The sequence below is a fragment of the Chamaea fasciata genome, unplaced genomic scaffold, assembly GCF_029207755.1.
Source record: "Chamaea fasciata isolate MVZ Bird 193981 ecotype frontalis unplaced genomic scaffold, bChaFas1.0.hap1 SCAF_7, whole genome shotgun sequence".
NCBI classification, from domain to species: Eukaryota; Metazoa; Chordata; class Aves; order Passeriformes; family Sylviidae; genus Chamaea; species Chamaea fasciata.
Window position 1 is genome coordinate 5,262,279 of NW_027094092.1, and position 17,744 is coordinate 5,280,022.

General features: G+C 38.4%; 1 long non-coding RNA gene across 1 annotated transcript; it reads right to left on the reverse strand.

The window, feature by feature from the left end:
* Positions 1–4,931: 4,931 nt before the first annotated feature.
* Positions 4,932–17,026, reverse strand: LOC136291676 (uncharacterized). The gene is made up of 4 exons (XR_010721661.1): positions 16,941–17,026; positions 8,918–9,111; positions 6,452–6,490; positions 4,932–5,054 (listed from the first exon to the last, which is right to left on the reverse strand). It is a non-coding gene; the product is annotated as an uncharacterized lncRNA (long non-coding RNA).
* Positions 17,027–17,744: the final 718 nt, after the last annotated feature.

The window sequence follows — 17,744 nt, forward strand, 5'->3', positions numbered from 1 at the left end:
AGCACACAACTTGAAAGGGGGACTTTTATAAAAGATTTCCATAACTAAACTAAATATTATCTGGGCTTGTTCTCTCCTCTCCATGGCCACTGAAGAAGCCTTTCTGCTTTTAGACCATTAAACTTTCTTTTTCTTAAACTATGGATTGTTTCCAGCCGCCAGTTGGGAGTGATCCTTTACCTGTGCTGGCTACTTTGTGTCCAAGAAACTATCAGGGAAAACACCGTCTGACCAGGCCAAACAAAAGAGGCCAGGAATACTTTAGCAGGAAATAGCTTAGGCAATTGAGTTCCAGTTTTGGAAAATGTTCCCTGTTGCTGTTGGACAGGATTTACATCTTGGCACTGCTCATAAGCCATAAACCCCCATTTTGTGCATGATAGCTTTCCACTAAATTTTTGAGGCCCAAATAAGAGCTTTTGTAAAACTGACACATGAAATGCCTCTCCTTTCATTAGCAATGCAATAAACTAATATAAAGGAAAAATATTATTACCTTCTTTTAAATTTTCTCCTGATCTAGAACTCATGAAATTTCTGAAATAGCTTCAGATGTGCTGTTTGCAGCCTTACATTATTCTAGATTATATAGCAGAGCAGTTTGTTCCAGTTCATTCTTCAGTTACAGTTCTTCAAAATGACCCAAAAAATTAGGTTTCATGATGGAACTGTGGGGGACTGAATGGCAGCAAAATCTTTCAATATTGTGAGTGAATATTGTAACATCGTGAGTTTCTTTCACTAAAGCTATAAAAGATATGTATACACACAGAAATATAAAAGATATAAATACATCATGCCAAGCAGTATCTTAGCACCAATGAGAACTTTTTTAACACATTGAGCAGGAATGCACCTGGTTGAGAGGTCCAAATTACATGTTTGAAATTTGGGATCTCCATTCTACCAGCATATAACCTAATCCCAATTTCGTTAATAAAACCTCTGATAAAAAGCCAGGAGGTTGCTCCTCTGAGTCTGCTGTTCTACCTTTTATCCTTTCTTTATTCCTCTCACTGTAATCCAAATAAAGAGCCATGATTTCATACCTGCCTGCCCCTGGTGGGTTACCACCTGTTTTGCAGCTGGTAGGTCTTTTTCTTTACATGAAACCGTTTTCAAACCAGCCCTTCCTTCTGGCACCATGAGACAAATTTTAGTCCCACTAAAACTTAGTGTCCAATTGCCTTCACATAATCACAGCCACAACCCCAAGCCCTCCTGTAATTATTCCAAAAAGACAAAAAACTGCAGTAGCTTGAAAACCTGCTTTATTCATCCAAGATTTAATGGTCTGTTTGCTCCTTCCGGAGACTACATATTGTGACATTTTGCTCAGTCTAACAGATGCTACAAACAACTCTTCTTAAAGCTGTGACCCTTATTCTTGTTTACTGGTTTTGCATAATGTGAAAAGACATATTAACAGTCCCTCCAGTAACTGAGAATTACTGCAATGGATTTATTCTTTACCTAAGTATTTTTTCCACATACATAAATTTCCAATGAAACTCAGCCCTATTGTAATGAAAACTGACTTATTCCCTCATATTCCTCCTGATTGTTGTATGATTTCACATTTATTTTTATTACATTCCTCTAACAGAAAAAGTCTTTTATTTAAGAACTTGAGAGGCAAACAAGTGTCTTTTCAGGACAAAGGAATAAGGGCATTTCAGAGAAGATTTTATTGGAGAAACTGTTGTTATCATGATTTAACCTTCATTTAAGAATTAACTGGTATGCCAGCAGGACAAGTTCAAATATCGTGACATACACTGAGATATTCAATTTAACTGTATTAAGAGAATCTATATATTTTGGATTTGTTGTTCAGCCAAATATGGAGGTCATTTAAACCTGTTTTTATACTTGATTTCTAAAGTTTGCTGTTAATATTCTCTTCTTCAAAACAGAATACATTAGCACCTTTTGGATTTCACCAAAGACATTTTTAATTAAGATGGCAAATCTTGTTCCTTGCACAAATGCACTAAATGATGGTGTGCAACTTGGACTTGTTAGAAGTTCTTTGTAACAATTGTCATATTCAGCCATGACCATCATATTTCGTACTTGTTGCAACCTAGGTATTTAACAGGAATCTTCAGTTTTGTTGTGATGGCACACTGATAAAGGAAGAGAGATACTCATACAATCTGCTTAGCTGATCATCTTCCTCTCCACTGCATCTGCCATAACCACCTAGCAGTCACTCCAGTGGTGTTGACTTCATGTGACAAGAACCACCAGACTGGACAGAGGCAGTGCAGTGAAAGAAGAGTTCAACCTGCATTGAGAGAACAGAGCAAACAGCAAAATCCAGCACCAGGGCTTTTCCTAAAGAGGTGGATGCTCTCTTTACAAATAAATTTACCCCTTTCCCTACTTTACCACTCAATTTCTTTCTTCTGACAGTGCTTTTTCTAAAAAACATTGTTCTGGAGTGCAATCTGTATGAAAAGTTGCATTGTGCTCAGAGGAATAGATCACTGACCCACAAAAGGTTTCTGGAGTTACCAACCTGCCTTCTGCGCGCACTTAGGGATTCTCCAGAGTTATCTAGGCTGAAGAGATCTTAACAAAGTCTTTTGTATCATACCAAGTGCAGAAGCTTCAAGGGGATTTTTATGCTAATGATTCTCTTTAATCTCCATATAATTCAGGCCAACTAAAAATAGATCTTTTACAAACAATGAATCATCATGACTTAAAGTGGATGCAGTTCTGCCACAATAAAGTTGAAATCTCTGTTCCAGAGCACCATTCTTTACTCTCTTCACGTAACAACCACCCAACAAGCCACTGACAAAAATCAATACAGTTGATTTTTCTTCCTTCTCTTACTTCAGGTGTCAGTATTATGACCAGAGACAAATAAAGAAATAGTTCCAAGTACCATACTAATTAGAAGGATAATTCCAGAAACAAAATAGAAATAAAAAGTTTCTTTTAAATTAAGAAAATTAGTCACAAGATTGTGAAATCTTAGCAATAGCCATGGTAATTTCTTTCTTGAAAGAGAAGAAAAAAAGTACCTAGACCCAAAGCAGGCTGTAGACCTACTTTTGCTGCTATTTAACCCTCCCAGAATGTGTGAGAACTCTGAGACACACACAGCAGCTGAACCAATTCTGTATGATTAATTAGCATCCATGTTACTTTGCAGATCAGATCTGTCTCACAAGTTTTTGCACAGTGGAATTCCACATGCAAAGAAATCTCCTAGTATCTCACTACCAGAAGACAAACAGCTTTGCAGATGTATCTCAAAGGTCAAGCAAGTCTGTGCAGGAAGGGGTTAGTTTTGTATCTGTTGTCCATAGCCCATTTTACTCAAAATACTATCACTAAAGAAAGCAGAAACAGTCATGTTGAAACCCTAAACGGTAATTCAAATGGAAATTTGAAAAACAAAACAAAACAAACAAACAAAAACAACAAAACAAAACCCAAACAAAGAAAAAAAACACCAACCAACAATCAAGAAGACAATCTAATTGGTTTCCTTACACAATTCTTGTAGATACTTTGAATTTTGCCAACACACTTATGGAATTCCCTTAAGACAAGTACATAAGATAAAGGATTTCTGCATTTTTCTTAGAAAGAATGTAGAATAAATGAACAACTGGAGAGCAAAGGCCAACTATTAATATCAGAGGTTTAAGGCTAAGGAAGATCCAGGTGCTGGTTGATGAAAAGTAAGCATAAAATAAGCTGAAAGATTGTTTCCTGGACTTTTGAAAGCTTTCATGCATGAACTTCTCTGACATTTGCATTTGGATCTTATTATATTTTATTTTGTTCTTTTTCAATGGAAGTTAACAGTGTGATCCCTGGGTTAACTTATGTACCTTACTAACAGTGAGACAGATCTCTCAATTTACCCAAATTTCAGCCTATAGAACTTCCTGACTGCTGTGCTAGGGTCCTACAAAAGAATGCCAGTGTCAGTACTGGGTAGCACGATGAAAACAAATCCCCAGCAGCCCCCCAGATGTCATGCAATTGCCATGCAACCTCTCTTACACAGAATTCTGACACAGAAATCTGAGCTGGAAGGGACCCACAAGGACCATCAAGTCCAGTTCTTAAGTGAATGGCCCATCTGGAGATTGAACCCACAACTTGGTGTTATTAGCACAGTGCTTTAACCAACTGAGCTCATATCAGGGTCAACGCGCAATGAGGAATTACAGACATTTTTAAACCCACTCTGTTTTAAAAAGCGTTTTTAAAAATCATTGCAATATATACATCAATTCAGCCAGTGGGTACAGATGAAAATCACCAACCAGGAGACAGATATCACAGCTGTGATAGCTGTAACTAAACAGACAACCCAGGCAAAGAAACAGATCCTGAAGGACACCAGGAACAGTGAACCCCCCAAGCAGTGGGTTTTGCTAAATTTTCCATAATCGTTCCTAAACTAAAGGAGGAGGGATTTACCTTAGATGTTAGGAAGAAATTCTTCACTGTGGGCGTGGTGAGGCTCTGGTACAGGTTGCTCAGAGAAGTTGTGGATGCCCCATCTCTGGAAGAGGCTCTGAGCGAACTGGTGGAGTGGCATCCCTGCCCAAGGCAGGGCGTTGGAGCTGGATGATTTTAAGATTGCTTCTAACACAAACCTTTCTGTAATTCTATGATTGCTGGGCAGCAGAAGAGCCTTCTAGTCAAAAGGAGTTCATTTTTGGTCAGCCATTTTTCCCAGTCCAGAGCACAAAGAGGACAGTGAGAGGTGTTAAGATCCAGTTATTAAAATTGTCTCTGACCAAATGAAGGTTCAAGCAAAGCTAATATGCTGAAGTCCATACTACAGGTTTTTATTTAACAGTAAATGTCAGGTGTAGAGGGAGAGATAGCAAAAAAAAAAAAAAAAAAAAAAAAAAAAAAAAAAAAAAAAAAAAAAAAAGAGGGGGGAAGAGAAAGAAAGTAACAGAGAGATAGTCAGTGGATCCTGACAGCAACCCATTGGTCCTCAACTTCCAGTCTTCTCAGTGGTGGGTGTGGAAGTGATGGTCACAGTGATCCATCTGGGGTTGGAGAAGCTGGAAAACACAGACTACCCTGGGTTTGTATTGGCACAGGTTCATGCGGGAATGCCCAGCCACCTCCCCTGGAGTGGCAAGTTTTACACTGGGTGATTTAATGCTCTGGGTCAGGGGAAACTTTGGGAGTCTTTGATGGAATATGACACTGTCTAAGACATTGCAGCTGCCTCTTACATCGTCTTACATAAGAGGTAAAAAGAGCTTTAGTTTCTTCCTCTTTCCACTTCTAGTTTTTCCTTTCTACTTACAGTAGTCACCCTCTTACTACCAAACACTTTCCTCTCTCCAAGCTAATAATTATCAAACTGTTACATTCATGGAAGAATTAACATTAAAGTTTGACTCCAATTTTTTGAGTTACCCCAGAAATTACTGAAGAGAACATCCAAGTAAGGACAATTACACAACATACCCTAAAGGCCTGAAGTAATTTGGTCTGGAGAAGACCCACTAAAGAATACTTATTGCACCTTACTAAGCCTTGGCATAGCCAGTCTAGAAAAGTTGTTCTTACATGAACAGTACACCTGTGTACATACATATTAAGATCAAGTTGCAACTGCAGGCAAAGAAGGGTAACAGTGAGCACCTTCTGCATTTCTGAAGGAGCCCTTAATGAGTGCAAACACATCAGGGGTTCACTTTGCTCACCAGCAACTGAAACAAGTATTCTGTGAAATGTGAAAGAAATAAGGGCTATCTAGTGCTTAGATGCACCTCCCTTTGTACAATTTTGTTTGTCATTTCTGAGGGTCAGGAAATCCTCAGAAGGGTAGGTACTCTGATGATTTCTTGCTGTGTAAGAAATAAGAATAACCATTTACAGAGTATGACCAAGGGAATTACTCTTTAGACTTCCTTGGCTCAGATTAAGTATGATTTTTTTAAAAGTTTTCAGATCTTATTGCCCAAATGAGTCAGAAAAAGCCTGTGTTGGCTGGGTTATGTTACTCTGCATGTGTTGCACCTCAAGAACATCAGCACAGGGAACTAGCTTAGAAAATGCTGGTGAGCTGCCATGTGACTTTACCTCAGGTTCCTTGATTTCTACATGTTGTTATTCCTTAGAATTTTTTTTTCGGAGTTGCACATATTATTCCCTCACATTACTTAAACCTGCTCACAAATTTAAACTTATGCCAGGAAGGTCTTTCCTTACAGTTTGCCAAAAACTTCCCAGTATACTTACTATATTCACACCATGATGTCCACTTTAATTGTCCATGGATCATGATTGCAAAGATGAGTGGTTTGTACTTAGTGATTGCTTTCTAGAAAAATGAACAGTATCCTCATCATAGCCCTTTAGTACATGATGTTCCGTGGGCTTTTTTCAGTAGCATACACATCCCAGAAAAAGACTAGAACACAAGAGATGTCTATTTCATTCTCACCTTGCATTCCACTTTTCTTTCATAGCATTTCTACCAGTGCTGTAGAAAAAAAAGATGCATTTTCAAGATTAAAAACCATTTTTCGATTGTACACTCAATAAATGTTCCACTGTGCGATGTGCTACATACAATTGTACTACTATTCTAAGAGAGAAAGTATGTGTGGGGAAATTCTACAGTATCTTTGTCTAGATTAGATTATTTGTAATGGTGACATCTGTGTATAAACTACCTTAGGAAATATTAAAAATTGATCCACTTTGGTAAATTACTATTAATGCTTTCATCTACATTTAATTAAAGAAAACTCTCATACATTGCTTGCTTGATAGGCAAGTAATAACAACAACTTCCTGACTTTCTTGTCATCTTCATTTTTCAGCTGCTGCAAACACTCCATTTTAAATAGAAATGCAAAAGAAAAAGGATTAGCCTGCCCTATAGTGCTTTGATTCATCTCTGCTTTGCCTCATTGTTCTCCATTGTTGCCTAAACTGGATAAACCTCCTTAAACTGAAGGAACAGCAGGTTCCTTTCCCTCCCTCCACAGAGGGACAGCTCAATAACTGTGATGAAGGACCCTCTCATGTATGTGATAATCATCACATGGGTCATTTGCAACTTCCTTTGAATCAGCTGAAGTGCCTATGGAAGTTTCCTTGTATTTTTAAACAAATGGCCCTGGAACTTAATACTTTGGAAATTATTCATCAATAAAATTTTAATTTTAATAAATTTAAATCAATTTTAATCAATAATAATTTAATAATTTTAACCAATAAATTTTAATTTTTTAAATTTATACATTTCTCAGAAAAAAAATGTCAACAAACTGAAAAACAGGTCTTCCCAAAGAAATTTTTGCCAGACATTGTCATTGATTCCATGTTTTGTAGAAAATCATGGTGCCAAAATAAATCGTATCAAATCAGCTGTTAAGGCACTTTCAATAGGAATGCTATGAATCTGTCAGTCCATGGGCTGTAAAGAATAAATTCTAACACAGATTTCCTAGAGATGGCCAGCGAAGAGGGATGTAATAACTCTGTGACAACACAAGTTGTCTCCATCAACATAAATGCACCAACATATTAAAGATGCCCGAAACATCATTGGTTTGCATCAATATAGATAATATCTATGTAAAGTTATCAAGCTTTTGTTTTTCCCTCCAAAGCATATTCCTAATTTTTTGTTACATGAGAATAAATTTTTAAGCAGATAGCAAGATTTAAAACTGTAGGTTTCAGAAACCTGTATTACAAAACCAATTCACATAATGTGAATGGAGTTTTAAGCACCTGATGAAAATTTCATAACTTGATTCTCTTTTGGAGGTGTTCTTATTACGTGCACAAATTAGTATTGACAGTTTGGTTAAAAATCAGAATAATCTTTTCCAAAGCATTCTGATCTTAGCAACCCAGGCTGTGAATATATTCCTTAAGAAGATGGTCAAAAAGCCCCCTTCTTCCTTCTTTTCCACACAAAATAAGAAATACAGCTTGTTCATTATGAGTTTATTTTACTAATACAATAGCAAGTATACTGGTGTGGGGAACAGAGGCACAGTTACTAGTGTTACTTCATATCAAGATACTACTGGGGGATGTTTCAGATGGCCCCGTTAGGAGTTCTATACATCAGTGTATCTTTATCTGATTGGCTTGCTAGAACAATGCTATTTTGGGGGGCAAGGTGGGGGGAGGAAGAATTCTATTTTTCAAGTAACAGATGGATAAACAGATGGGTGGAAAAGTCCACTGAATAGTGTGTTGGCTGCCTGCCATTGCCTGTAGGACAGCCAATAAATATCATATGGATTAAACCTGTAAACTAACATGTCCCTATTTAATGAGTTCTTTCAGAATGGTAGGTGTTTTCTTGCCAATACCCATATAAATGAAATGCCACTTTGGATAAGGTAAATTTTTGCAAGTAGACCAAACACCTAAGCACAGTTTGTTCTAAGATTAATGACCAAAAGCAAAACAGGGAAGGAAGCCACATGGTAAAGTGTGGCATTCTTACAGACTCTTACAGAGTCTTACAGACTCTCTGTGAGGTGGTCCTTTTGCACATCTGGAATAGATTCCTGCAAATAACTCAACTTCCAGTATGTTTACACTTAGGATAATGTTTTCGTACTCCTTACACCTCTTCTTGTGAGAATTCTATGCTTTTTTTCCTCAGGTTTGCATAAAGGGCTTAATTCAGTAGCCAGTCATGGAGATACCACCCCAGTCCAACAGCAGAACATGTATTTCATCCTCTTTTGAGAGATTCTCTCTATTTCAGGCTAACACAAAATTAATGGGAAAAATGCTGACATGACATGACATGAAATTTCATATTTACTGGCACTTAGGCTTTCCAGTGTCAAATGCATCTGGCATTACAGACCATGACAATTAGCCTGTCTGCCAAAGCCACCATGCCTGTGAGGAATGGATGGCTTCTACTCACCTTAGAAGGTTCATCAGCATGTGGATCATTACGTGTAAGAGTTGTTCCTTTACTTTTCTTCTAGCCTACTCTCTAATATTCACTGAGTAATTTCGAGGTCTTCTGAGACAGAGTTGATAATTTTTTCCTTATTCAACAAACCATCGCAGATTTTACAAAGAGAGGTAAAACTCTTCCAGGCTCAGCTCCACAGGCTGCAAAATGAGACAAAGAAAAAAATGCTACATTCAAAAATCAGTCTTGAAAAGGAGTTCAGCTCTCCAGAGCAATACTCCAATGTCTCCACCACATGGGAATCTTATTTTCTGAGAAAATACAAAAGCAAATATTCAGGTACAATAATGACATGTGAATTTAAGCATTAACATCACTTTCAATAATTTTCCCCAAGTAGTAAAAATCAATTTGCTGATTCTGAAAAACTTCTTTGAATGCAGTATTCCTGAAGAGAAGGTGCAGGACTTGTTGATGCCATAAAACACAAAATATTTATTTGTGCCTAGGCGGAAAAAAATAGAAAAAGAAAATGCAAAGTATTTTCATTATGAAAATATAATCTGTAAACTCACTACCAATAAGTGGGGTGAATTTCATTAATTTTTTAAAAAATGTTTAGACAGTTACAAAATGCTGAGAACAATATTTTGCACCACTATCAGACATAAAACTCTGGATGTACCCAACAGAATGTTGTATGACAACAGGAAACTGATTATTATTGGAAAAGGGAAGAAAAAATGAGTATGAAAATCCTGAATTGGTGAGGAAAAAGATTTGACCTAAGGTAGGCATAGTGAAGACTCTCTTTGAAATTCAGTAATACATTTTGCCATATGAAAGTATCAGCATGAAGGCCTTGCCTTTACACAATGCTTTTCCTTGAGGAGCTCCAAATCCCGTAAAGAGGTATGGCATTAATTAATTATTACTCTATTTATATGAAATGCTATTAATATGACATAAGAGGAAAGAAACCATCAGCACTTTAAAACAACAACTTAAAAAATAAATTTAAAAAAAAATGCATAAAAGGACCTGATCAGTTTAGTCCCCCAAAGAGCTTGAAAAGGAGAACTGTGATGTGTTCAGAGGAAGATTTGGGGTTTGTCCTGTACCATCTGTTGGAGAGCCCAAACAAAGTCAGGTGCTCAGGGGTGTAGCAGAAGACTAAAGACATAAACTACTCCAAGGACAGCACATTCCTATTATCTACAGAACCACACAGGCACTGCCACAGGCTGTCCAGAGAAGGCATGGGAGCCCCATGACTGCAAGTGTTCAAGGCCAGGCTGGATGGAGTTCTGAGGAACCTGATCTAGTGGAGGGTGCTCCTGCCCATGGCAGGGGGGTTGGAATGAGATGCCTCTTCCAACTCAGGCAATTCTATGATTCCACGTAAGGTAACACAAAACATTGAGGTGATGTCATGAGAAAATGCATGCAAGAGATTTCTGATTAGTGCTGCTTCTCCTCTGCCACAGGAGCTTGTGCTAAGCAGAGACAGGAGACAGAACAGAATTTGGCAACCCACTGGTGCAGGATCACACACACACATGGTGCTGAGTCCTCAGTCTAACACAGTCAGTTGATGTCTTCCTTAAAAGCCTCAAAGAAGCCTGTGAATGTCCCTTTTTAGCTTCAGAGTCTTCACAAGGTTCTAGCACACCCAGCAAGGCCATAGTGCTGAGCAGCCCTCAATCCATGCTGACACTGCTCCAGTGTACCCAGAAACAGGGAACTTCAGCTTTTTAAAAAACAGCTCTCATTTTTCTTGCCTCTTTGGGCATATGAGGCATGTGCTTGTGCAGACATTACTTGGATTCAGTCTTGCCTAGGGCTGGAGAGTTCCCAAGTAGCTGGTTCGATTTTCTTATGCACCACAGCAGTCTTTTGAGCACACCTCTAGATCTGATTGAAGGGGTGAATTAAAAGTAGAATATTCTCTTTTAGTGTAATGTAACATGTACCATGCACCTTGCTGTACACTTAGTCATCTCTGTGTGTGTGAATAAGCCCTCCTGTGAATGAGCTGCTCTACTCTGAGCATATTATTATGATTGACAGTATCTGTCAGAAACCATAGTGAGGTTTTTGGCCTCTTTTCCTAAACTTACATGTAGCAGAAAATGATTTTTTTTTTAAAGTTGTAGGAAAGTTAATAAAACCACTAGAAAGCTAGCTGACATAAAGAAACACAGGTACTATATTTTTACCTCTCAAGACTGGAGAGCTTCAAATTTTGCCAAGCAAATCTTTGTCCAACCCTTTCTTTTGCAAACACAGAAGCATTACACCCCTAAAACAACTAAATAATTCCATAGAAGCTTAAATTAAATTAAAAATTAAATTAGTATTAATTTAATTAAAATGAAATTAAATTAATAAAATTAAATGAGGTTTAGATGTGTTTCTGAACTAATTTTTTCTTCTTAGCTGGTTAGTCTCTGGAGTCTTAGAAACACTTCCGGAGTCTTAGAAACACCTTTGAATTGCCTTTAAAGCAATTCAAAGTCCCCAAAGTTTGACAGCAACCAAGACTTCAAATTACAATCATGGAGTATGAATTTATTCTACTGAATATGAGCAACATGAAACAATCAAGTGTCCTCAGTCTGCTGGATACATACAGATTTAAAGCTACTACTGTCTTGATATTTTTGTATCCCAGCAGGGATGGGTTATTTCACAGAACATCAGCCAAAGCAAGGCATGAAGTAACTGTTCACACAAAAGTACAAACAGTGAAGATTATTGCTAGCCCTTCCATGGTTTTCTCCTGCTTATCTCCTTTTTGATTGATTTTTTCTCAATATCAATGTCACAAGCAGACTTTGTTTTCTCAGATATCAAGAAGATTTTTGTCACTTGACTACTTCAGTCTTGCTTGTTCAACACACGGTGCAGTTAGTTGCATCCAGTTTCTCCACCTCTTTTAGCCTAATGCCTGCCTCCAGCAGATTAGACTGAGATGCCCAGAAACTCAACAGGTGATTAGATTATTGTACAGGTCGATGCCATCTCCAGCTGAGTTGACCTCTGAAATTATTTAACCAGACATATAAGGAGAACCTCTGAAACTCAGCCATAGAAAACATAGCTAAAACACAGTTCATAGAATCACAGAATATTCTGAGTTGGAAGGGAACTCAAAGGGAGTCCAGCTCCCGGCCTTAGTCTGGATACTCAAGAGTCACATCATGTACCCAAACACTGCATTGTCCAAACATTTCTTGAACTCTGTCAGGCTTGGTGTCATGGCCACTTCCCTGGGCAGGCTGTTCCAGTGCTCAATCACCCCCTGGCTGAAGAAACTTTTCCTGATATCCAACCTAAACCTCCCCTGACTCAGTTTCAGGCCATTCCCTGGAGTCCTGCCATTGTCACCACAGAGCAGAGATCAGTGCCTGCCCCTCCACTGCTCCTTGTGAGGATTTTGAAAACCACAATGAGGTCTGACCTCAGTCTCCTCCAGGCTGAACAAACCAAGTGCCCTCAGCCACTCCTCACACGGCTTCCCCTCAGGGCCCTTCACCTCCCTTGTGGCCTCCTTTGGATGTTCTCCAATGGTCTAATGTCTTTTTTGTATTGTGGCACCCAAAACTGCCTCAGGACTCGAGGTGAGGCCACCCCAGCTCAGAGCAGAGCAGGACAATCCCCTCCTTTGCCCAGCTAGTGATGCTGTGCCTGATGCCCCCCAGGACAGGGCTGGCCCTCCCAGCTGCCAGGGCACTGCTGACTCATGTCCAACTTGCCGTGGACCAGGGCCCCCAGGTCCCTTTCCACAGAGCTGCTCTCCAGCCTCTCCTCCCCCAGCTGTTCACACAGCCAGGGCTGCTCCACCCCAGGCGTAGAAATTGGCACTTGCCCTGGTTGAACTTCATACAGTTTGTGATTGCCCACCTCTTTAACATGTTGAGGTCTCCCTGCAGGGCCTTCCTGCTTTTGGGGGAGTCAACAGCTCCTTCCAACTTTTTTATCATCTGCAAACTTACTTAGTATCCCTTCAAGTCCTGTGTCCACCCTCCCCAACACTGCCAACAGAGGATCATGGCCAAGGCTTCCATATACATCATTACTCCCCATGTGGGTCCTCCTTATACATGTTTATGAACACCAGACTAGAGCTGACTAAATCTGGAAGTAGTCTGGAGGACACCCAGCATGATTTATGTGTCAATGGTCATATTGCTGTCATACACAACTCCAACTTGAAACTGCCAACAGTGTCTAGGCAGGACTCTGGGCCAGCTTCTGTGGAGACGCACTCAGGAAGGTTCCAAAGCAGCAGCTTGATCATGTACAGCCTCATCACAGACATGCTCTTGTTGTCAAAATACAGTCTATTCATGTATTTCACCCTGAAATATCAAAGCTGCATTGCTACAGAGACGATCTTGACCAGAATCCAGGGTGCAAAACCTGGAATATTTGGTTTTTAAGGTCTACTTCAAACACAGTATATGCCAGCTCTATCAGTCCCTTGCAAAGGTGTGCAAGTGACTCTCATAATTTGCATGATCATAAGAAATGCTAAGAATTGTATCATAAGAATACAAGTGTGTGTTATCATTTAGGAAAATTAAAAACCCCCAACCAAACAAAAAGACACAAAAGAATGAGGTTGTGTGTATATTATTACTAAAGTTGCAACATTAATATTGGGTTTAGACCCCAGACATCTGAGATTCTTACCACTGGATAAAATAAAAAACCTGATCAGTATTCTCTGAAAAACTCGTTCATAAAAGGTTTGGCATTTAAAGTGACAGTAACCCCCAACACTTCTGGTTTTATTTCCGCCATCTTTTCTTTTTTTTTTTTCTCTCCTTATGTTAAAGCCACTGCAAATTTGTAGGACAAGATGAGAAGAACCTGCTGGAAAACAGTTTGTAACATATGAGCAATGTAGGCTATGTAGGCTGATACAAATTTCATGTATCCTATTTAAAAGTCTTAGTGATTCACATTAGATTACTTTCTAATTTTATTTGTTGATAGAAGAAAAGCTAAAAAAACTCCAGAAAACAGCCTGCCATTCAAACACCAAAAAATGAAGATAAAAGCAAGTGTGGACCATCAGGGTATTTAACTCTTAGTTTTTATCAAACTTTTTTTAAAAATTTGAAAAAGAAAATCCAGCTCTTCCTTTATTTCACTTCAGGTTATTTTTTCTAATTAGAAATGCTAAAAAATCATGAATGGAAGGCTTAATACACAGTGTTTCTGAACTTAATCAAATCAACTAATGAGGAAAACATCCCATCTAATTCTAAAACTTGTTTTGGGGTTACAAGAGGTCCAACAGCAATTTTTAACTTCTGTGATTTCTCTAAAGCTGAACCCCTAAACATTTCCAGATTAATTTTTAATGCCTTAATAACAAAGCTGCTTAAACAAAAGTGCCATATTAAGAATTGAGCCTAATATTACAAGCACAGTGTGATGTGGTCTTCTCAAACATCGCCCCTAACAAGTCCTTTCCAAGCCTCCAAGCTGTGATTCAGAAAGAGAAGAACAGTTCAGGGGCAACAGCACGGTGAAGCCCTGAGTCATGCACACTTTGTACAAAGAGTTGGTGTATCATTAAGTAACACAGGAGCAAAGAATAATTGATACAGCCATGGGAGGACAAAGCCTACATTTGTGCTCTATGACTCAGCACGCTCCTCAGCAGCAGCAACAGACAAACAGCTCTCTGCAGGTCCAAAACAAGTGGGGTCTTTCCAGAGGAGAATGTGGAACTTTACTTTGGCAACTTGCTACAGCCCAGAACATCTCTGCAGTATCACTCACACGCAAATCTAAGTTATGCACTACATGAGAGAATTTTAAAAAGCCCGTGACTTCTGCTATGCTACAAAATTAGCACTACATAAATGAAAATCACCTCACAAAGATAAAAGAAATACATTTTAAGCATCAATTTGAATAATCTGGAGTTTAGTAACTTGCCATCTTAGTTCTGTCATTTTAGTTGCATTAGTCCCATTATTTTCTCCACATCCCTGTTCATGCACGACTCTTTCAAACAATGGCCACATCACGCTGCAGTAGAAACACAGACATTTACTCATGTTGTTTTTAATTAAACTTGAACATAGACAGGAAACAACATAGATTCCTTGACTTTCTGGGAAGAAAATGGGTATGATCGTTACCACTATTGTCAAAAGAAAATCCCAGCAGAACAGAGGTGGGGAAAAGTAGGTGACTTTACCAACATTTTCCACTTCCAGCTACTCATGTATCAAACATAAATACCAGAGGTCAACATAATCTAGTGACCTAAAATGAGAAATGGTGTTCTTTCATTTCATTCCCCTGGAGTACCAAATAATTCGTGATAACATGATAGTTTGCCATTTCTTCATCAAGTCCGATTGGGAAAACCACATATGCATTTTCTCTGGAAAAACCTGGGTAATGACATAAAATTCACCCTTACATCCATTTATTCTATTTTTTTTCCCTTCAAACCACCCCAGACTTTCTCCCATCTTTCTCTTTCCACATTCCAGTTGTTTATATTCAAACATCACAATTCTTTGCAAGGCGTTTGTGAGCCAATCCCTACACTGTCACATGGGTACAGATGCAAGACAATATTGCAAAAAAAATGGATTTACAAATGCAGTCCATTACTGTTTTTCACATTTAAGGGCTTACAAGCTACTAACATAGGAATTTTCCTTCATTAGCCTGGCTTCTTCCTCTTGAAGAGGCCTTATTTTCTCAAATAGCCTAAGGATGGCCAAGCTAATTAATGAGGAAAGATTTCTTTCTGGTGTGTATATGTATACTTATGGATACCTAGATACACACCTGTATACACATACAATTAGTTTGGTTAAAACAGCACAGATACATAAACTTTGTGCTCAGGTAAACAAAAACATAGAATGCATCCAGTATCCTCCTCTCCTGTGAGACCTTTGATGTAAACAAATTAACAGGCTTCAGAAGGTTTTTGCCATTGCAGCACTCTTTATATTGTCACAACTATCTCTGTAAAATAGAAATTTGATATAATATTCCTGCACAGCTTCTCTGAAATTTAAAGAAAAAATGAAACAGAGATGGAAGAATGGCCAAAATCTCCTCCAATTATTTTTCCGATATCTTCATTTTAGGGTACAGAAAGAAGAGCAGAATTATCTTTGCTTCCACTTAAAATCTGAAAAAAAAGCTATGCTTGTTTTCAGATACGCAAGCAACTCTATATCCTTCAGCATCCTGACTGAAAGTATTTTGCATTTTCCAATGGTCATCATTTTGAAGAGGTACAACAGGCTCATTAGCAGTAAGGCAGTTTCCAAGAAAGTCTGCATTATTTCAGTAACATAAAGAGAAGAGAGAAATAGGATTTATGGAGGGAAAAGGGAGAATTTGAGAAGAAATGCCCTGGGCTCTTGGGAAGCAGCAACTAAATGGTACAACCATGTGAAAGTTGCTCTAAGACGAAGTGTTTATCCCCTTAGCTTACGTTTAAAGACTTTACCATCAATAAAGACTTTAAGAGTGGAAATTAGCATAATTTCAAACAAGTTACTTGAATTTGCACTTCATTGCTTAAGTGATACTGTACTCAACAGAAGGTATTTCATACACACATAAACCAGAATTTTATTTGAAATGTGGTGAATGTTTTATTTTATAGACAAAGTAACATGCCAATAAAGGTGGAGTTAGAACTATTTGAGACTGTGCTGGTGGCACGACAATTTTGTAGCAGAAATTACAACTACATTAGTAACAGCTTTGCTGTCAGTTAGTTCTCTGTATGCATGCCATTTGTAAATAGCTATATAAATGTGTATAGCTGTCCATATTTATGATCACTACATATTTATGCTATTTACCCCTTTTCCTCATCAGAAATGACTGTAGTGGTTTGAAAGCAAAACAAATGAGAGGCTCCAAGTCAGAGATACAATTTAATTAAAAAAAAAAAAAAAAAAAAAAAGAAAGTAAAATAAAATCGATGCAATAATACAAAAGACCACTGACAGAGTCAGAATACAACCTGAGCGGAGTGATGGAAGCAGTCCAGATGAGGTGGTCTTCTTGAAGCAGTGATCCTGTAGAAAGGTCTAGTAGCTCAGGTCCTCTGGGAATCCAGTGGGTAAGCGCCCCTCTGGTGTTCAGAGTCTCAGCTTATATCCAGGCTGGAATGCTTGGTTCCTCCCTCTGGGCGGAGCCTCTCACAATGAGATGGTGAGTCATGTGATAAGGCCTGATGGGCCCATTAACAGGGTTATCTGTTATCTGGGGTTATCTGTGAGCTGTGTAGCAAAGGTGCTGATGGGCCCATTAACAGAAGATAATCCAGAGTGGGTGGGGCAGGGAGCACTGCCTCACCTGGTTTCAACAGTTCATGAAGATGGTGACAGAATATACTTCAACCCAGGACAATGACTAAAAGGTGAAGGAGATAAAGTGCATCAGAAGTTTCCTCATCCCACTAACAAACACTGAAAGGTGAGGGAATTTAAAAATACTCTATTTGTTATTTCCGATAATTTCAGCCCTGTGGAATAATCAGCGATGCTTTTAGCAATGCCTTTCTACAGATTTTTTCCTCAATCTGACAACTGCACTTCCCCTGTAAAAAGAGGAAGAGCCCATTACAGTGTACTGGAAATATCTACAGGGGATGGATTGTTATTAATGGGAAGACCAGAATTTTTTACACAGGCAGACGTACCAACAATGCTATTTTTAAAAAGATAAATCTATTTTTAAATACAATACAATATCTTTATTAATTCATTTAAAAAAGAATACCTGAAAGTTTAAATAAAGTAGACTGCTAAAACAGGTGATAACA